The sequence below is a fragment of the Cicer arietinum genome, chromosome 6 (assembly GCF_000331145.2).
Source record: "Cicer arietinum cultivar CDC Frontier isolate Library 1 chromosome 6, Cicar.CDCFrontier_v2.0, whole genome shotgun sequence".
Classification (NCBI taxonomy): Eukaryota; Viridiplantae; Streptophyta; class Magnoliopsida; order Fabales; family Fabaceae; genus Cicer; species Cicer arietinum.
The window spans coordinates 40,420,774-40,445,258 of NC_021165.2; the positions used below are offsets into that span (position 1 = coordinate 40,420,774).

At 32.2% G+C, this 24,485-nt stretch overlaps 1 pseudogene; it reads right to left on the minus strand.

Annotated features, from left to right (window-relative positions):
- Positions 1-6,330: 6,330 nt before the first annotated feature.
- LOC101508693 (glucan endo-1,3-beta-glucosidase-like) overlaps positions 6,331-24,485 on the minus strand; it is a 39,106-nt pseudogene continuing 20,951 nt past the window's right edge.

The window sequence follows — 24,485 nt, forward strand, 5'->3', positions numbered from 1 at the left end:
GATATGATTTATCAAGTATGAACATTGTTTTTCTTTATCTTGTAGGGGAATTATGAAATAGGCTTTTAAAACTCTTTTAAAATCATCCTCACAAGTGAAAAAATCCAATAGCCAAGGCCACAAAAGAACACAAATTTCACATATGATTTCATGTGTTTAACTCTTGAAACGTGGAGGAGGATACAAATCATCAACACAAGGACATATTTTTGGCCCAACTAAGAAGGAGCCCTAGATAATCAAATTTAATTCAATTAATTGTCAACTCTCATTTATTTAATGAAATCATATTTAGTTAAATAAATTATAAATATATTAATATATCAAATCATACTTAATATGATTAACCTATAATTAAATCAAATTTTACCCTAAACTTTAAACCAAAATTAAAATAAAAATTAAAATGCACTAATTTTGAAAGAGATTTTTAGCGGTCCCAAAATAGAGTATCAAAAAATTCCTTTTAGAATATAAGGCTCAGGATGTCACTGTCACAGTTACACGAGACGTTGCATAAAAATTCTTCATTAAAAATCGTCTAATATCAAATATAGTTGAGGTTTCTTAAACAAATGTTTCTAACATAAAAACATGTTCAAAACATAGAGACAATTAATTTTTATCTCTAAATAAAAGATCGAATGTAACACATTGATCGATAGAGTTTACACAATAAAAATTAGTTCATAACTAAAAAAAAAACACAACAAATTACTCTCACCCAATATCACCTATAAGAGCATGGATCACCAACCGATAACCTGAAGTAATTGTGCCTCTCGTTAGCACCAAACACAAGCAACGAGGGATGAGCTTCAAAAACATGTAATAGTATAAAATAATTAATAAGAACATGTAAAACATTAATTAAACACTGTATCATATCAAATCACAATTAACAATAATAATCAAGGTAAATCATTGATAGAATCCACAACGTTATGTAAGTCAACACAAAAATCAAGTAATGTTATGCATGATTTTATACTCTAGACTCCTCCTCTTTCTTTGGTACCATTCTAACTCTGAAGTACTTGATTAGGAGGCTTGATACTATGCCACCACACAAGTGGGCGGACAATTCAAATTGGCCATGTTATCATTCATCCTCTCAGCTCAACCCGAGACACATATACGCGACAATCGAGGTAAACATGTGTTGCATGGTATCTCCCAACATTTGGAGTGCTACCTCAAATCCATCTAGGAATTCCCCACCCGAATACCTCCAAGGTCTAACAATCTTGCCTTAAAGCTCAACAACATACCGCCACGTTCAAACTCATTTAGTTGTATTTCTCTGAAATCACTAGCCTTGATTTTAATTCTTTGATTTAATGAAACGTTTATGTTCTTATTTGTTTGATTAAGTAGAGATTTTTCGTAGTTTTGCGTTGTTACTTTATTTTAGTTCAGTGCTGAATTTTGGTAAGAAATCAACATGACCTATGGGGAGTATTTCAGCCATATCTAGAGTTGTAGATGTCCAATTAGAGTCAAACCAAGTGCAAGTGAAAGCTGCGATCCATACCTACAACTTTCATGAAGCTATCGGAACCAAATTCAAACTCGAAAGAGGAGGAAAATGTAGTATACGTCAGACAGCAGATGTTGTGCGCCTGAAGCGCAACAACCGTGCCTGAGGTGCATTTCTTGCCTTTCAGCACTGCCAGTGCACGCCGAAAGCGCATTTTCTGCACCTGGGGCGCATGGACGCGACATCATTTATTAAAAACACAATTTTTCACTTTTTAGGTATCTTTTTGACCATTGGGAAGTTGGGAGACTTGTGCCCTAGCAGAGAAACTCAAAGATGGCCGTTTCTAACATCATTGGAGCAGTTTTATCAAGAATCATTCATGAATTATTCTTGTAATTCTTCTTTAATCCTTATCTTTTATAGAGCAGTTTTATCAACTATTGTCCCTTAATTCCTTCATCAATTTGTAGTCTAGAGATAGATGCAGGTCATGAAACCAATTAAACTATGTAACTAAATTATCGAACGAAGACTCAACTAATAATGATTCAAACGGTAGGTTTTGACAATAATTTAAAAATAACGAGACAATAACCAAACGGATCAAAGATCCTGTAAAAAGTGATATATGCTTGATTCTTTAATCTGATAGTAGAAGTCGACAAAATCACGATCGAAAATAACAATCTGTGTGATGCGAAATCCCTATTTGATTGGCGGCAGCGAGGTTTTAGAGACATATAGCATTTGCCTTTTATCTTTGTTTGTCTAAAATCAATTTAAATCAATATATTTAATATTAATAATTCAAATAAATTATTAGGATAAAAAAAATAAAATATAAAAAAAGCCATATAATATAATTTATTATAATATTACCATTAAATATTAATTAAATGTTTTTGGTGTTATACCTTTTATAATAAGAAAAATGTCAGGGATGAGTTTCACTTCGAATCCAACCTTGGTGTCTAATTTGATCCTAGTTATTGAATTCCTTTATTGAATTATTACCGAATTCTCTTCATTATTCTTGCTCTAATGTCTTAGTCACAAAACCTTTAATTCCAAAGTAACCCCTAATTCCTTAGTAGATTTAAGATTAGAATTAAGCATTACCGTACATGAATTCTCTTTTTAAACTACTGCCTCTACAACTAATTTAATTGGTTTCATGACCTGCATCTATGTCTAGACTACAAATTCATGAATTTTTCATCTCAAGCATTCGTAAAGTCCACTTCCATTTCAATATACAAATCGTAGAACATTTTAGTGTTGATCAAGCAATAAAAAGCCTTAAGCACATATATGAGAAAAATAATTTAATAAACTCATTCATATAACTAGAAATCAAATCATAAAAATAAGAGTTTCATCTTGTTACACTCATCCCTAACAAATAGGGTTTAGTTACTCATGACAGAGATATAAAAGATAGAGATTAGAGAAGAATTACAAGAAAGATTCATGAATGATTCTTGATAAAACTGCTCCAATGGCGTTAGAAATGACCGTCTTTGAGTTTCTATGCTATGGCAGAAGTCTCCCAACTTCCCAATAGTCAAAAAGATCCCTAAACAGTGAAAAATTGCATTTTTATGAATACTGATGCGCGTCGCGAGCCCCAGGCGCATGATTTACGCTACGGGCGCGCCTGCACAGTGCTGAAAGCCTGGAAATGCGCCTCAGGCGCAGCAGGCGCGCTTCAAGCACGCTTTGGCAGTGCTGAAAGGCGAGAAATGCGCCTCAGGCGCGGCTATTGCGCTTCAGGCGCACAACATCTGCTGTCTGACGTATACTGTATTGTTCTCCTCTTTTGAGTCTAAATTTGGTTCTGGTGTCTTCATGAGAGTTGTAGCTATGGATCGTAGCTTTCATTTTCATTTGGTTTGACTCCAATTGGACATCTACAACTCCAGATATGACTGAAAGACTACACAAAGGTCATGTTGATTTCTCACCAAAATTCAGCACTGCACTAAAACAAAGTAACAACGCAAAACTCCGAAAAATCTCTACTTAATCAAGGAAATAATAACATAAATATTTCATTAAATCAAAGAACTAAAATCAACAAAATATATCAAATGACTCCTTAAATTAACGAATGGTTAAAGATAAATAAGACTAAAATCAATGACAAATATGCATATGATGAAGAGTCATCATCTTTCCCTTTGTCTCCTTTCTCGAACCTCCTTTCGATTTGCTTTCGTAGTTTTTTCGATTTCTGGATCAAAGAAAAGTTCAGCTGAGGACTGGCCTCGCATACAAGGTTAGACAAATTGTGAGTAATGAACAGTTTTAAAATAAAGAAAAATAAATAATTAAGTTAAAATAAAACAATTTTAAAACATAATTGTTTTATTCAATAGTGATATGGCAATCATTTATAGGCTTTAGAAGCATTTAATGAAGGTCAAAAAGAGCTGTTGGTAGTGTTCTGTATTTTTTACTGAAACCAATATTTCATAATAAAATTAATCCAACCTTGAATTGATTTAAAAACTGCTTTGACTATTCTGTTACAGCTTTTAAATTAGTTTTGTCTTCTAGTTAAAGAGCCTTTGAAGTTTCTCCCTTAATCTTGGATGGTACAGTTTCAATCTTGAGTCTTGAATGTAGCCAAAAATAGTTTGGAGAAAGATTATAAGCCATTGCAGAAGAGAACATACTGCTGTTGGAATTATGCATAAAACGGAGATTGATTATCAATCTGGATATGTCATTTTGATCTTTCTGGATATTTGATGATCAATCTGAAGTTGTTGTTTTGATCATTCTTAATGTCTTGTCATATACCAATCGAACTTTCATGACAGTTTGATTTTTGGAGTTTCAAACTGTTTTACTTTGATTGTTTCGAGTCCTTTTGTTTTAGTGATCTGATAACCTTTTTGAGTTGGGATGAATCCTAATTGTTCCTTGCCATGTACTGATTCTATTTGAATAAATTTCCGAGGCAGAATCTTTGTTAAAGAGGTGGAGAATGATTGGTCAATATGTTGTGATGAACATTCTTGAAACTGGAGATCATTCTCTGTTTTCGTGCAGAATGTTCTCGTTGCTGTTTTTTCTGCTTTGCTTGATTTTGTTCTTAATTAAACTCTCTCAAAAGCACAAGTTAAATTAACATAACATTTTAGAATCATAATTAACTTTCTTAAATAACCTTTGTTTATTTTCATCAAAACTTTAAATATGGAGTTTGTCTCAACACTAATATCTTAGTGATAGAACCTATAATTCCAAAGTAACCCCTAATTCCTTTGTGGATTTAAGATTAGAATTAAGCATTACCGTACAAGAATTCTCTTTTTAAACTATTGTCTCTACAACTAATTTAATTGGTTTCATGACCTGCATCTATCCCAAGACTAAAAATTCATGAATTTATCATCTCAAGCATTCGTAAAGTCCACTTCTGTTTCAATATACAAATTGTGGAATATTTTATTGTTGTTCATGAAATAAAAAACATTAAGCAAATAGATGAGAAAAATAATACAATAAACTCATTCATATAACAATAAATCAAATTAGAAAAATAAGGGTTTCATCTTGTTACACTCATCCCTAACAAATAAGGTTTAGTTACTCATGACAAAGATAGAAAAGATAGACATAAGAGAAGAATTACAAGAATGATTCATGAATGAGTCTTGATAAAACTACTCCAACGGTGTTAGAAATGACCATCTTTGAGTTTCTCTGTTAGGGCACAAGTCTCCCAACTTCCAAATAGTAAAAAAGATGCCTAAAAAGTGAGAGAAAAAATTTTAATGTATGTTGTTGCGTCCCACGCCCCCCAGACGCACAACTTCTTTTGTTTGACGTTTTCTGTATTGTTCTCTTCTTTTAAGTCTGAATTGGGTTCCGAAGTTTTCATGAAAGTTGTAGCTATGGATCGTAGCTTTCATGTGCACTTAGTTTGACTCCAATTGGACATCTAAAACTCCAGATATGGCTGATATACTTCATATATATAATGTTGATTTCTCACAAAAATTCAGCATTGCACTAAAACATAAAGCAACGTAAAATTACAAAAAAAATCCCTACATAATCAAGGGAATAAACACACAAACATTTTATTAACTCAAAGAACTAAAATCAACAAAATATATCAAATAACTCCTTAAATTAACTAATGGCTAAAGATAAATAAGACTAAAATTGATGAAAAATATGCATATGATGCCTCTCTAAATTTCTATAGGTGAGTCTATCTAAAGTTCTCCTATAGCTAGGTAATCCACTCCACATGGAGTATAGATCTAATTAAGAGTTTATATTGCCTCTTTCTTTCATCGCTAAAGGAATCATGATACTCTAAATATAATAGCATGTTCATATGCTATCACTATGACTTGTTATTAAGCATTGAAGCTAATTCTTGGGATCTCTAGTCTTTTAGGTTGGGTTTCCATCATGAATGACTCATTGATATATATGAAATAGTCACATCATTTTGTATGTATTAAAGACTTTCTGTCTAGCTAATCTGTTCATCAAAGGATCTGCTAAATTCTCATCAATGCGTACATAATCCACTACAACAGCTTCTTTAGAAATTAATTATCTAATTGTGTTGTGCTTAAGACATATTTGTTGTCTCTTAAAGTTGTAATAAAGATTCTCAATAGTTGTGGTACTATCGTAGTGGATCAACATAGATGGCATAGGTTTTTCCCATAAAGGAACCTTAGCTAGCAAGCATCTCAACCAACTCGCTACTTCACTAACAATAGCTAGTGCTATCGTTTCAGACTCCATAATGGATTGAGCCAATATAGTTTGTTTCTTCAATTTCCATGATAAACACCACCGACTGTATTAAAAATTTAGCAATTGGTTGCTTTGCAGTCATTTGATAATGTGTTCCAATCAGCATCACTATGTCCTTCAAGGACGACAGGAAATCTTTGATAATGTAATCTAGGACTCATTGTCCTTTTTAAGTATCTCATGACTCTTTCGATAGCATGACAATGCTCCATATTAGGTCTACTGGTAAACCTGCACAACAGTCCCACGACGTAGGCAGTGTCAGGTCTAGTACAAGTAGTGGCATACTTGAGGCTACCAATGATGCTCGCATATTCAGTTTGTCTAACACCTTCACCAGTTTTCATGAAAAGCTTCACACTTGGATCATATGGTGTGCAAGCAGGTTTAGCGTCAAAGTATTTGTATTTCTTTAGGATCTTTTCAATATAGTGAGACTGATCCAAAGAAATTACCCTTTTTGACTTAGTAATCTTGATTCCAAGAATAACATTCGCTTATCTGAGGTCTTTCATATCAAAGTTTTTACACAACAATGATTTCACAATATTTACAACATGAGATATTTGTAATTAATATAGAGATATATGATAGTGCAAATGTCATTTTCATATTTGTAATAAATATATTTTTCACTTTCATTCACTTTAAACTCATTCGATATAATCAAGTTATCAAACTTTTCATGTCATTGCTTAGGAACTTGTTTAAGACCATACAAATATTTATCTAACTTACCAACCTTGTCTTCTTGTTCGTGAATTACAAAACCTTCAGGTTATTCCATATAGATTTCTTTTTCTAGGTCACCATTTAAAAAGGTTGTTTTGACATCCATTTGGTGTATCACCAAGTTCTAAATAGCTACTAGAGAAATGAGTACCTTAATGGATGTTATTCTAGTGACCGGTGAAATGATGTCGAAGTTGAGCCATGTTCTGTGTTGCTATAAGATAATGAGAGACAAAGGGATATTAGGGAGATAACATGTGGGAAGGTTGGAAGGAGATGATCACCATTACCAAATTATTACCAATTCTTCAAAAATGAATAAAAGAAGAGCAAGAATCATTAATTATGATTTAGGAGAATCAAAAGAAAGGAGATCATGTGACCACATTACCTCTATAATTATGACACTTTGATTAAGCTTAAATAGAGGGTTAATATTTGGTGTCTAAATAAAGTTTGACGTATGGTGTCAATTGATCCTCTTTCTCTCAATATATTTAATATATATATGTATAAGGTGAGAAATATATGATTCATTTTAGGCAGGAAGAATTCTCTATCAATATATGATGAAACTAGTAAGCGATGGTAGGTGGAGAATTGCTTACAAACTTTATGAAATGTTTGTTTGGTACAGTTTAAGTCATTAGATTACTCATATATAGTGGCTTAGCCACTTTTTGAATGAATTGAGGCTAGAGAAAGAAGATGTAATTGAAAGTAGCTTACAAAGAAAGAAAAATTTAGTGGAAAAATATATTCTTGATTTGATTGTTAATTTTTTAATTTCATCCCTTGGAACCACAATGAGATGTACTTTCATCCCACATTGTTTAAATGTTTTACATGTTAAAAGACTTAGATCATGAGCTAAAGAATAAAATGTAAAAGTTTATGTTGTAGTTTAGTTAATTTAAAATTAGTAGAAGATTGTTTTGAACCATATATTGGTTGTGTACTCTATTTTGCTCTTTATTTTGAAGATTTAGTATGTAAATTAATACCTTTATGTGGGATTTGTATTAAAGTCAAAATCATTATTCAAGGAAAAACATAACATTATAAAGTCAAAATCACTCAATGAAAATAAATATATTTCACTATAACATCAAATCATCAATGAAAAATTATTATCACACACCACACAATTTAATCACAACAAAACAATCACAAGAAAATGCAATGCTATGAATGAGCTTCGACTCTACTTCACAATGTCGTACCATTCTAACTCTGAAATACTTGGTTAGGAGGCTTGATACTATGCCGCAATCCCGATGGACGAACAATTCAGATTGGCCCTGTCCTCATAGATCCCTTCACCTCAACCCAAGACACATATACGCAACAGTCTTGCTTTAAGGCTCAACAGCAGACCACCACGATCAGGCTCATGGTGTTGCATGGTAGCTCCCGACATTTGGAGTGCTACCTCCAAGTCACCTAGGAATTCGCCACCCTAATACCTCCAAGGTCTAATAATCTTGCTTTAAGGCTCAACAACAGACCGCCACGATCAGACTCATTCAGTTGTACTTCCCTGGAATCACTAGGCTTGTCAGGCCCTACCTATATGATGACAAAATAATCTCCACTTTACAAATTCTCAATATTTATTTTCTCCCCTCATTGGCCTATGATACTCTATTAAGATTGTCATCTAAAACACAAATTGAAATCACCATTATTTTATCAACTATGGGGTTACTTCAATATTCTCATCAGAAATTTATAACATCACTATCATTTATCACACATCATCATCATCACATAAACTCATCACAAATTTATAGCACTACTATCATCAATCATACATCATCACATAAAACTTATCACAAATTTATAACATTACAATTATTAATCATACATCATCATCATCACATAAAATTATAACAACACATCCATCTTTTATTATCACATCACATAAACTCATCTAATCACACATATACATAAAATTAATTCGACAACCAATATCACAATAATATAAAATATCACACATTTAAAGAAATTAAATCAATCAATGTGACACCCTAAACCCCAAATTAATATCAACTTTTTATTTTAAAATTTATTTTTAAATTAATGTGGTAGCTCCCGACATTTGGAGTGCTACCTCCAAGTCACCTAGGAATTCGCCACCCTAATACCTCCAAGGTCTAATAATCTTGCTTTAAGGCTCAACAACAGACCGCCACGATCAGACTCATTCAGTTGTACTTCCCTGGAATCACTAGGCTTGTCAGGCCCTACCTATATGATGACAAAATAATCTCCACTTTACAAATTCTCAATATTTATTTTCTCCCCTCATTGGCCTATGATACTCTATTAAGATTGTCATCTAAAACACAAATTGAAATCACCATTATTTTATCAACTATGGGGTTACTTCAATATTCTCATCAGAAATTTATAACATCACTATCATTTATCACACATCATCATCATCACATAAACTCATCACAAATTTATAGCACTACTATCATCAATCATACATCATCACATAAAACTTATCACAAATTTATAACATTACAATTATTAATCATACATCATCATCATCACATAAAATTATAACAACACATCCATCTTTTATTATCACATCACATAAACTCATCTAATCACACATATACATAAAATTAATTCGACAACCAATATCACAATAATATAAAATATCACACATTTAAAGAAATTAAATCAATCAATGTGACACCCTAAACCCCAAATTAATATCAACTTTTTATTTTAAAATTTATTTTTAAATTAATGAAATTCTAAAAAAATAAATAAATAAACTTTCAAATATTTTTATTTTTAAAGGTAAGGAGTATCACGTAATCATGAACATGTCACATTAATCCAAAATTTTGGTCAAACTTAACAACTCGAAATCATAACAGTAGTAAACAAAATCATTTTTGAAGCGCGCATACATAAGTTTAATGATAAATGTAAATGTAGTCCCAACCCGATGTCACTATCAGAGCGGGAATTCCCAAACTAAAAGACATTAACAAAAAATAACATATAATAAAAGTCTTCAAGACAAGATGGCTTCTGCCATTCTGATGGTACAAGTCATCACCTACAGCTTGCAACTCGTCTATGTCCATCGCAAATGCCAAACACAAACAACGAGGGGTGAGTATCGAAATTATGTAATAGTATAAGAGAAACGAGGAGAACACACAATTAGTCAAATAAGCACAAACAAGAGAAACACTCAAGATCATAATATCAAAGGCTAATCTAAATCAATCACAATAAAGCAACCACAAGGATGAAATGCTATACATGTCCTATACTCTATACTTTTTCATCATTTGGTACCATTCTACTCTGAACTACTTGGTTAGGAGGCCTGATACTATACCACTACAAGAGTGGACGAACAATTCATGAATGGTCAAGTCCTCATAGATCCCCTCAACTCAACTCGAGACACATATACGCGACAGTCGGGGTACTCTTGTGTTGCACGGTAGTTCCCAGCCTTAGGGAATAACCCACTAATCCACTTAGGAATTCCCCACTAGATGTACCCCCAAGGTCTATCAGTCTTACCTTACAGTTCGACTGTATCCCTCCACGATTAGACTCATTTAGTTGTACTTCCCCAAATCACTAGATTTGTTAGAACCTCCCTATATGATGACAAAATAATCCTAACTCCAAAATCTACAACACATATTTCAGACTTACTCGATCATCACAACTCAATAAGTTTCAGTTTGACTTCACAATTTTCATCATTGTATATAGTTATTTCAATCAATCACATAAAATCCCAATATTTGATTTACACTACTTACAATACACAGTCTAGTCTCATCAATCACATAATAAGGAATCAATTAGGTGCACTTTTAAGTAACATCAGAATTTCAATCAAGTAGACAAGAACACTCAAATAAATATCATTCATACAATAACAATTAGTATAGGTTTCATAATCAAATAACACGCAATCTTAATATAAATTAATTCGCAATAATTCTATAGGTTTCTAAATTATATTTTAGTCCTCACTATTACCATGCATATATTATTAATTAATTACTATTACTGAATAGGGCTTAACCGTACGTAGTAAGCCCCAGATGAATATCTGGGAATTTCGGTATTCCCGTTCATCCCACGTTATTTTATACTCATAAAGTCGAACCTCCTCTCACCCCTTACCTCGACTGAAGATTTCGTCCAATGAATCTGATATGCTAACGGTTCCTATCTTTGTCAGTCGTCGTCTCTAATAATCCGCGAGAGAGTTATAGCCACACAACCACCAAATACAAATAATTACTTACTATAAATAAATGAATAAAAAAATAAAAAAAATAAGTAAATAATAAAATAAATAAATAAATAAATAAGAAAATAAATAAATAAATTATCTAAATAAATAAATAATTAAATAAATAAGTAAAAAAATAAATAGATTATCTACTATTTGTAATACAAGCCAACAATATATTTAATGTGGTTAAAACATACAAATTACTATAATCAGATTTTGTTTAAAATTAAATACGATAAAGAGAACTTAATATATATCATGTATACATGTATAACTAAGTAGGATTAAAAATGGGCTAAATATAGCGTGTTTATGTGTATGACTAAACAATATAAAAGGAATTAATTAAACGTGTTTATATATATACCTAAACAGGATAAAAGGAATTAAGTAAACATGTTTATATACATACACATAGTTTTGATCTTCAAATAGGCATATATATATATATATATATATATCATGAATGCATGTACTAATATTTATTTAGTTACAGATTATTACTGCCCACATTCAATATTATATTATAATTAAAATGAACTAAACTCTTTAGATGTGCAACTAAATTAGACTCTATGATGTAAAACAAGATTTAACTTGTAGTGCATTTCATGATATATAATTAGGGTACATACTGTTTATCTTGAGGAGAGGGTATATACTAAACATTGTGAGGGAATAGTATATGTTGTTTTATTTTGTCCTTACCGACAATTATTCACACGGTAATTAGCAGAAACTGTGGTTTCGTTAATCAACACTAATTGCTTACTTATCAGATATTTAAATTTAATTATTTATTTAAACTCAATATGATATACTAAAAAAAAGTATGTTAATAATAGTATTGTATGTAGCATTAAGAAATACTAATAACATGAACTATGAAATAACAGAAACAAACATGTCAAAAAAATAAATAAATTAAATTAAATAAAGCGATATGTGCAAGTTTTTTGTTTTTGAAATATGCAAGACTCATTTATTTGGACCATATTATGCTATGATACCTTTGCAAACCAAGTTTACTGATTCATTAGAAAATACTATTTTTATTAACAAAATGTATTGTATAAATAATTGATATTCAAACAGAATATATTTAATAAATAAGATATAGTTAATATTATATTTTAATCATGAATCTGGATTATCAAATAAAATAAAGAAAAATGATGATAATTAAATAATCAAAAGAAAACTCAACTAGTAGTGACATAAATTGTAGGTTTTGACAATAAGTTAAAATAATGAGATACTAACCAGACGAAATGAAAGATCCTGTAAAAGGTAGTATATGCTTGATTCTTTAAAGTGTAATTATGTGATTGTGGCTGATTTGTTAATATGTAAGGAGGGATTGGAATTAAAATGCATCAAAAGAAGATTGGCGGGTGGGAGTCTACGTACGGTGATGTACTCAAGCATGATCCAGGGAGATACATGCTAATTATGGAAAGAAACCGGATTCCTTGTTTGAATGGCTGCGGCGAGGGTTTAAAGGCAGGTATAATTTTCCAGCTACATATGCCTCATATATATATATATATATATATATAAGCTACTTGGTTTGCAAATAAGCCTATCAGTCTAGCTAAATGCCTCGCTAAGTTAGTCTGAATAAGAAATAAGAAAGGTACTAAGTTCATTATCATTATTGATATTTTATTTGGTTTTAAGAAAAACTAAACAAAAATATTTTTATTACTAATAGTTTAGATAAATTTTAAGGTAACACTAAAAATTATCAAGAATAAAAAAATGTGTAGTAAATTATCACACCACATAGAATACACATATAATATAATTTATTATAATTTACTATTATCTATTAATTAAATATTTAGGGTGTTATATATATCACGAATTCAGAATTAACTTAGGTCCATTAATTCCGTTTATGGTGAATTCAATTTATAACTTATGCTATTAAGAGATATTATTAGCTATTATACGGATATTTATGGCACAACACCATCGTCATTATTATATTTTATATATAAATAATATAGTTATTTTTATATTTATACTTCATAAAAATGAATTCAAATAATAAAGATTTAAATAACAACACTACTAAAATATGAGGCCTAAGATAATAGCAATTCAAAACTAGTATATATTATAATTATTATTATTATTATTATTATTATTATTATTATTATTATTAAATAAAATAAATAGATTTAATAACAATGATCACTGATTTTTATTTACATAACTATAAAGACAATAAAAAGACATGTAAAAAAATTATTACACCACAAGAAACACATGTATAATAAAATATCACTACTTTATAATAATAATAAATTAAGGTATAACAATAAATTAGGGTGTTATAATTCTACCCCTCTTAAAAGAATTTCGTCCTTGAAATTTAGGAAAAACTATGACCAACTATCATCTAACTTAACATCTCCATGTATTTTTAGGATTTCTAAAATTTAAACTTAGTTCCTATGGAATACAAGAAATATATATACCAAGACCTTTATAATTCTTATCAAGGTTAATATCTTAAACTAACTAGTATTTGAAAGACTAACTCACTACACACTTCCAAATGTAATCATACACTACTTATTGACAATGCTAAATATAATATTCTAGGATTTCTATAAAAATATGAATATAAACATCACATTTATCTCTATTAAACAAAAATTCACTCCTCATATACTCTCTCCAATTATAGCCCATAAACTCATATTCTTCAACCACCTCATCTACTTTTAACAACCTATATCGTACACGATTACATACACTCACACTACTATACTCCTACATGGTCAAATCACAGGTTAGTCCAACTCTTACCGAATCTAAACCCCCCATACATCAACTTCATATTGACAATGCTCTAGTCTTTTCAGACAACAGCTACAAGTACCATTTATCTCAAATTCCATTTACATATATTGTTCATATCTTTCTAAGTTCGACGATTATATTCTTAAAATTGCACATTATCTATTATAAGGTTTGATATGGTCACTAAAATAAGAATGAAATAAAGTAATCAAGGTTAACCTTTAAGGTCTCACGACTATTTACCTTAAACTTTATCACAAAACAATGAAATTAAATCAATAAAACTAAAATGGGATCAATGTTACTTCCTAATGATAAGGTAATACACAAGTTGATACGCATAACCACACAAACATTTATATAATAATTATGTCATGAAATTATGAAACTATTATGAGTCAAATAATGATTAGAAAAAGTAAAAGTATTTTATCACATAAATTGTAAATAGTTCAGCAATTCATAATTTCATATATTTATTTAAATATAATATGAAAAATTGATTTACATGATAAATTGACATGGTAAATGAAATAGCGAAGTGTGCATGTCACATTTAATAGTTTCAATCATTGAGGAAATAACATAGCTACTATATAATTCAGATAATAAAGGAGAACATATAAATTTATAGAATATTAATTTACTATATGCAATCAAATAAAATGAAAAATATTCTTAAAGTGTCTATATTCCAAAATAAACATCAGCTCCCTCTCTCTCTATTTCTTTTTTCCACACAATTATAAAGATAGAAACAATATTGAAATTTAACTTTATCTCAAAAACCTTAGCATGGCTAAGTTGCATTATTAGCGCATTAATTTAAATAAACCAAATATATTGAACAAATTATTGAATAAATAAAATATATAATATGATTAACACAAGTGTAAAGTATATAAAAAAAATATTGATCCATTAAATAAATTTCATCTTCGGAGTTTATTTTCACTCCAAGCATCATAACCGTTAGTCTTCTTACTTAGCTCCCTTAACAATTTGAGATTTCAAAAAAATCCTAACTTAAGCTTTGGTGTCCTATTCAATATAATCAAATACCTTTACGGTTTCTAGCAAAATTAGTTCACAAATCAGAAAAATAAAACATGAGTCTACCTGAAATAGAATGATCACAAATATTAAATTTTGTTTTTCCAGTCGATCAACAACACTCAATATAATTTTCTTAGGTACCACTCTCTTACAAGCTAAGAATCAAGTTCATACTTTCTTCAAAAAGAGAAAAATATTTCTTACCAATATGATTGATATTAGTTTGAGCTCCTAAGAATCAACACTATGTTCTTCCCCTTTTTTCTTTCGTTGAACTCAACAAGGACCATACTCATAAACCCTTAAGGTAAAGATTATTAGTTCATGTTCCTTCCACTAATCTTAATTTAAGGGTATCTATTTATCTAATATACTACACAATTACATGCTTTAAACTTGAACACATCACAAGCTTCACCAAGATCAACAATACTAAAATGGGACAAGTCTAACTTTCTAGAGACAAGGTCACACATAGGTAAATACACATAACACTCATGAAGTACAAAATATCATGACAATCTTACTTCTATGACCCTACTAAAATCTCATTTCCATAAATAAACTCCAAAAAGAATCATTCCTATAACACATCTATCAACCACATATCAATCTTAACTTCCTTGCAATACTCAAAAATCCTTGTAAGTATTTATTATCCATTCAATGTTGACTACCAAATACTTTTGAGATCACAACTTAACTTTTCCTAAACTTCTCGAGTCAAAACAAACTAAGAACCTTATGCATGATCCATTAAGCCCCTCAACCATTCACTGTATAATTTTTTCTTACTAGGATCATCTAAGCCTTGCACTTCTTATTTCGACTACTTATCAAAATAACCCAACATATTTATTTAAATAAATAAACACTTATCTTTAATATCTTCCTAAGAATTTTAACCTAAAGTCAACACAGTAAGACATTGAAAACAATGAACATCTCCATCGTAACAATTAATACTCTTATAAGTTAATAAACATGTGGAAAGTATAGATAGTGTTAGGCATACGAAAGATAGCTACTCTTACAAAAATTAAAACAAGTAAAACTTGACTACCAATGGCTTCAACATTTCTTGTCGCAACACCATTGTTCCATCAATCAATGATCTCAACCAACCTAAAATTGGTAAGCTACCATTATACAGAATGCAAACAAAGAAGCAAAAATAATCCACCTGAAATACCCAAAAATACGTTTGCACAACAAAAGCACAACAAATTGCTCTCTTAGAACAAAGTCATTGCATAGTAATAGTATAAAAAAAAAACGAATCATCAATTAATGAAGTTAGTATGAGCACACTGAACATATGACCCACGGTCTGATTGGACAAACCTGCTCTGATACCACTAATGTGACACCCTAAACCCCAAATTAATATCACCTTTTTATTTTACATTTTATTTTTAAAATAATGAAATTCTAAAAAAATAAATAAATAAACTTTCAAACATTTTTCTTTTTAAAGGTAAGGAGTATCACGTAATCATAAACATGTCACATTAATCCAAAATTTTGGTCAAACTAAACAATTCGAAATCATAACAGTAGTAAACAAAATCATTTTTGAAGCACACATACATAAGTTTAATGATAAATATAAATGTAGTCCCAACCCGATGTCACTATCAAAGCGGGAATTCCCAAATTAAAAGACGTTAACAAAAAAATATATATAATAAAAGCCTTCAAGACAAGATGGCCTCTGCCATTCTGATGGTACAAGTCATCACCTGCAGCTTGCAACTCGTCTGCGTCCATCCCAAACGCCAAACACAAACATAAAGGGGTGAGTATCGAAATTATGTAATAGTATAAGATAAACGAGGAGAACACACAATTAGTCAAATAAGCACAAACATGAGAAACACTCAAGATCACAATATCAAAGGTTAATCTAAATCAATCACAATAAAGCGACCACAAGGATGAAATGTTATACATGTCCTATACTCTATACTTCTTCATCATTTGGTACCATTCTACTCTGAAGTACTTGGTTAGAAGGTCTGATACTATGCCACTACAAGAGTGTACGGACAATTCATGAATGGCCAAGTCCTCATAGATCCCCTCAACTCAACCTGAGATACATATATGCGACAGTCGGGGTACTCTTGTGTTGCATGGTAGTTCCCGACCTTAGGGAATAACCCACTAATCCACTTAGGAATTCCCCACTAATTAAACGTGTTTATATATATATATACCTAAACAGGATAAAAGGGATTAAGTAAACATGTTTATATACATACACATAGTTTTGATCTTCAGATAGGCACATATATATATATATATATATATATATATATATATCTCATGAATGCATGTACTAATATTTATTTAGTTACAGATAACTACTGCCTATATTCAATATTATATTATAATTAAAATGAACTAAACTCTTTAGATTTGAAACTAAATTAGACTCTATGATGTAAAACAAGATTTAAGTTGTAGTGGGTTTCATGATATAAAATTAGGGTACGTACTTTTTATCCTGAGGAGAGGGTATATACTAAACATTGCGAGGGAATAATATATGTTGTTTTATTTTGTCCTTACCGACAATTATTCACACAGTAATTAGAAGAAATTGTGGTTTCTTTAATCAACACTAATTGGTTACTTATCAGATATTTAAATTGAATTATTTATTTAAACTCAATATGATATGCTAAAAAAAAGGTATGTTAATAATAATATTGTATGTAGCATTAAGAAATACTAATAACAAGAACTATGAAATAACATAAACAAACATGTCAAAAATAAATAAATAAATTAAATTAAATAAAGTGATATGTGCAAGTTCCTTGTTTTTGAAATCTGCAAGACTCATTTATTTGGACCATATTATGCTACTATACCTTTGCAAACCAAGTTTACTGATTCAGTAGAAAATACTATTTTTATTAAAAAAAATGTATTGTATAAATAATTGATATTCAAACAGAATATAATTTATAAATAAGATATATTTAATATTATATTTCAATCATGAATCTGGATTATCAAATAAAATAAAGAAAAAGTATGATAATTAAATAATCAGAAAAAAAGTAAACTAACAGTGACATAAATGGTAGGTTTTGACAATAAGTTAAGAATAATGAGATACTAACCAGACGAAATGAAAGATCCTGTAAAATGTAATATATGCTTAATTCTTTAGGTTAGCAAACAAGCCTTTCAGGCTAGCTAAATGCCGCGCTAAGTTAGTCTGAATAGGAAATAAGAAAGGTACTAGGTTCATTATCATTATTAATATTTTATTTGGTTTTAAGGAAAACTAAAAAAAAAATTATTATTAATAGTTTAGATAAATTTTTAGGTAACACTAAAAATTATCAAGATTAAAAAATTACATAGAAAATTATCACACCACATAGAATACACATATAATATAATTTATTATAATTTACTATTATCTATTAATTAAATATTTAGGGTGTTATATATATCACGAATTCAGAATTAAGTTAGGTCCATTATTCCGTTTATGGTGAATTCAATTTATAACTTATGCTATTAATAGATATTATTGGCTATTATACGGATATTTATGACACGACATCATCATCATTATTATATTTTGTAACACCCCGTTTTTCAAAGCGAGGGTATATTTTTTTTTTTTTCAAAAGTAATTAAACTAAAACAGAGAAATAGATAAAGAAATGCCTTTGGATAAATAATTGAGTCATTATAATTTACAAGCAGCGGAAAGGTTTCTCCAATTATAAATCCAAAACATTTACATAACCATAAATGGTACATGGAACCCATTCACATAAGAAGTCGAACTGACAATGATAGTATAAATACAGTTTTCCCAAACTAAAAATACTCCAATCCAAACAGAAGGACACCTAGTCCCTATACATCATCCTAATCTGATCATCCTACCAAAAAGCTATACACCCTGAGTATCTCCACGCGCCCCGTGAGATCCTCCTAACGTGACTGCAGTCAAACGTTCCCATCTCCATTCCCGTCCGTAGGGTACGAACCGGTAAGACCGTCCTGACTCTCATCTGAGGGCAAAGCCCAGATTTCCACAATAATTGTAAAGGGTCACCAATCAGAAAATAACAGTTAACACATAGCAATTAAGTTTTTAAATGCTCAAAACAAATTTTCAACTAAGCATGCACCTTAACAGGATTTTCCATATGCTAAAAGTTCATATAATGCTTGCCAATTAACAATGAACTCAAAATGAAGTTCTCCAAACATCAAGTAATACATAACTGACCAAAGCATTGATAAATCAATTGAGCAATCGATTATCTAACTCAAAATGAGGACTTTTGCTGAGCCAATCGATTGCCAAATCGATTTGGTCAGTTCTGCTGAGTTTTTGCATGACCAAATCGATTTCTAAGTCGATTTTGTCAGTTCTGATGAGTCCCTGTGTTGCCAAATCGATTTCCAAATCGATTTCGGCAGTTTTGCTGAGTTCCTGCCTCTCTGCCAATCGATTTCCAAATCGATTTCTTAAAAGATTTTGAAAGATATATTTATACAATCGATTGGCAAATCGATTAGGTCAAAATGGTGAACTTCCTGCAACTCATCCAATCGATTGGGAAATCGATTTCCCTGATCGTTTTTCCAAAATTTCATGCATTAACTCAAGTCATTCCTAATCAAGTTCACAACCTAACACTTAGCAATTCCTACACGATTACCACGGCAATTGGGATCTCGATAACCATCATACTTACACACAACAATCAACACATAACACTTAGCATTTTCAACGCAATTACCACGGCAATTGGGATCTCGATAACCATCATACTTACACACAACAATCAACACATAACACTTAGCATTTTCAACGCAATTACCACGGCAATTGGGATCTCGATAACCATCATACTTACACACAACAATCAACACATAACACTTAGCATTTTCAACGCAATTACCACAACGACTCAAATTCAAATCACTTAATCATAAAACTCAAATCAACCACGACTCGCGTGCCAAGCACCCTAATGCAATGCGTATATGCCAAAATGCATGGACTCGGAATTCCAAACCAAAACCCTCCTCGAAGGGCCGTAAATCATAATTGTACCGCCTATCGCAGGCCAAAGTACCAATTACCAAGGTGCCACCTATCACGGGTCTGCACGATTTACTAAAAAGCGTAAACCATAAACGTACTGCCTATCACGGGCCCGTATCGTTTACCGAGGTGCCACCTATCACGGGTCAGCACAATTCACCAAAAACGTAAATCGTAAATGTACCACCTATCACAGGTCAGTACAGTTTACCGAGGTGTCACCTATCACGGGTCAACACGATTTACTAAAAGAAAAAGCGGGAATCGTAAACGTACCGCCTATCACAGACCAGTACTGTTTACCTAGGTGCCACCTATCACGGGTCAGCACAATTCACCAAAAACGTAAATCGTAAATGTACCACCTATCACGGGTCAGTACAGTTACCATGGTGTCACCTATCACGGGTCAACACGATTTACCAAAAAGTAAATCGTAAACGTACCACCTATCACGGGTCAGTACAGTTACCATGGTGTCACCTATCACGGGTCAACACGATTTACTAAAAGAAAAAGCGGAAATCGTAAATGTACCACCTATCACGGGTCAGTACAGTTACCATGGTGTCACCTATCACGGGTCAACACGATTTACCAAAAAGTAAATCGTAAACGTACCACCTATCACGGGTCAGTACAGTTTACCAAGGTGTCACCTATCACGGGTCAACACGAATTACTAAATAGTAAATCGTAAACGTACAACCTATCACGGGTCAGTACAGTTTACCAAGGTGTCACCTATCACGGGTCAACACGAATTACTAAATAGTAAATCGTAAACGTACAACCTATCACGGGTCAGTACAGTTTACCAAGGTGTCACCTATCACGGGTCGACACAATTTACCAAATGAAATGCATGAGCATACACAGACTCCATTCACAACAATCGTTAAGCAAATGCAGATATTAAAAGATTCCCCATTTTTAATACCCATTTAACTTAAACGACTTTCAAACAACATTAATTAAATAAGTCATTAAGAGATTCCCCGTTCTTAATACCGATTTAACTTAATGATTTTCAAAACAAAACGTTAAGCAAACAGTCATATTAAGAGATTCCCCATTCTTAATACTCATTTACCGAAACGACTTTCAAACAACATTAATTAAATAAGTCATTAAGAGATTCCCCGTTCTTAATACCGATTTAACTTAATGATTTTCAAAACAAAACGTTAAGCAAACAGTCATATTAAGAGATTCCCCATTCTTAATACTCATTTACCGAAACGACTTTCAAACAACATTAATTAAATAAGTCATTAAGAGATTCCCCGTTCTCAATACCGATTTAACTTAATGATTTTCAAAACAAAACGTTAAGCAAACAGTCATATTAAGAGATTCCCCATTCTTAATATACTTTTGACTTAAACGATTTTCTCGCAAAACATTCAGTAAACGAGTCATTAAGAGATTCCCCATTCTTAATACTCATTTACCGAAACGATTTTCAAAAACGATAGTTAAGTAACCGAGACATTAAGAGATTCCCCATTCTCAACGCCCAGTTAACTTAAACATTTTCCTCAAATACACATTAAGTAAACCGAGGTATTAAAAGATTCCCCATTTTTAATACTCGTTTAACTCTAATGGTTTTCAAATTCCACAGAAACAAATTCAAACATACTTTCACATTCAAACCATAATTCACAACAACCACACCAATTAACAAACATCAAGTTTCATTTACCCATAATCATACACAATGACATTCAAATTCATTTACCACGAAACATTCATCACTATAAACAAAACCTAACTCTAAGGTTTTTACCCATAACGCACTAGTTTCGTTTTTCCCCAAATCGATACATTTAACCCTAACAAATTCCTTCCCACACAACCACAGATAAGTCCCTAATGCAAACTAAAAGTTTGGAAGGAGCCCTTACCTCAACGTTAGCTTTAACGCGCGTTTCCGGTACCGCGAGTAATTCCGGTAAAATCCCCGCTCGCAACGCCGCTTCCAAATTAGTGCACTAGCACCGTAGCACGGAGGTGAGCAACTTTCCCTTCTATCTCTTCGAGAAATGAGGTTCGGATCTAGAAGAAACGGAGGGATTTGTGTTTGGATCTCAAAACCGTTTTTCTTCGTTTTCGAATCAAAGAGGAAGAGTGGAGTTGCGAAAACCTTGATCTAACTCTCACCCAACCTTGGGTCACTAGCTTTGAAGAAAGGAAGCAACGAAAACGAAGAATGGAGAAAGGATGGATTTTTGGTTAAAGCTCACGTGAGTGCAGAGGAAGAAGATGGAAAATTCAATTTTCCCTCCTTTCTATTTCTTTCCTTTGCTTTTCCTTTCTTCCTTTTTCCTTCCTTCCTTTATATACTATTTTCTTTTCCTTTTCCTTCCTTCTAGTTTTCCTTTCTTTTTCCCTCCAAGCAAACATATATATATAAAATAAATATAACTTAACAAATATCTCAAAATCTAGATATTTATTAAATTACCGTTTCACCCGAAACGCCTTAAATTCACCGTAAAGTATTTTCCGCAGTTAAATTCAATTTATTTATCGACGAGAAATTCTAATTGGCATCGAAATATCTTTTTGATTATAAAACTCCAAAATATTATTAACTTTGGCTTAAAAGCCTCCGAGCCAAAATCCAAAATATACCAAAAATACATAAAAGGGTACTTTAAAATTATGGGTCTTACATTACTCCCCCCCTAAAATTAGTTTCGTCCTCGAAACTATGCATCGATAAATAACTCTGGGTGTTGTTCCCTCATCTTGCTCTCCAGTTCCCAAGTCGCATCTCCAGTAATTGGGTTCCAGATCACCTTGACCAACGAAACATCCTTGGTCCTCAACCGCTTAATCTTCCTGTCATCAATTCTCACGGGTGGTACTTCGAACGACAGGTTATCCTTTAGCTGGATCGTGTCTGGTTCGATCACGTGAGATGGATCTGCGAGATATTTCCTCAACTGCGACACATGAAACACGTCATGGATATTGGACAGTATCGGAGGTAATGCAATCCGATAAGCAACCGGCCCAATTCGTGCAGAAATCTGATATGGTCCAATGAATTTCGGAGTCAACTTCTTCGATTTCAAGGCTCTACCTACTCCAGTAGTAGGTGTGACTCTCAGAAATACATGGTCACCCTGTTCGAATTCCAAAAGTCTGCGACGCTTGTCCGCGTAACTCTTCTGGCGATCTTGTGAAGTCTTCATTTTCTCCTTGATCTTCCTTACTTTAGCTGTGGTCTGTTGCACCATCTCTGGTCCGACAATCATATTCTCACCGTCTTTATACCAACACAAGGGCGTTTGACACTTGCGCCCATATAAAGCCTCATATGGTGCCATTCCAATACTTGCGTGGAAACTATTGTTGTAAGTGAACTCAATCAACGGAAGTACATCATCCCAACTTCCTCTATCATCTAAAACACATGCTCTCAACAGATCTTCCAAGGACTGATTTGTCCTTTCAGTCTGTCCGTCCGTTTGTGGATGGTAAGCTGAACTCAATCGTAGCTTCGTTCCCAACGCTTCGTGCAATGCTCCCCAAAAATGCGATGTGAACTTCGGATCACGGTCTGATACAATGCTCGATGGTACCCCGTGTAACCTCACAATTTCAGCAATGTAGATCTCCGTTAGCTGATCTACCTTATAGGTGGTCCTTACCGGTAAAAAGTGAGCAGATTTAGTCAGCCGGTCCACTATCACCCATATAGAATCATTCTTCCTCCTTGTCTTCGGTAATCCGGTTATAAAATCCATGGAAATGCTGTCCCACTTCCATTCAGGTATATCTAAAGGTTGCAACATTCCAGCAGGTCGCTGATGTTCCACCTTCGCTTTCTGACAAGTTAGACAAGTGGATACATATTCCGCCACATGTTTCTTCATTCCTGGCCACCAATAATTCTGCCTCAAATCCTGATACATCTTTGTTGCCCCAGGATGAATACTCAGCTTACTCTTATGCGCCTCTTCTAGAATCGTTTTCCGCATATCTGTAATGGCTGGTACACAAATCCTACCATTACACCGCAAAACATTATCTGCCCCGATCTTGAACTCAGTCGTCTTCCCTTGTACTATTAGATTCCTCTTCTCTTGAATTAAGACGTCATCCTGAGAATTCGCAATGTCTTCAAGTAATCCACTCGAGATCTTAATCATTCCGAATTTCAAAATTCCCGGTCCGAACTCTACGTTCAAGTGTAGGTCTCTAAAAGC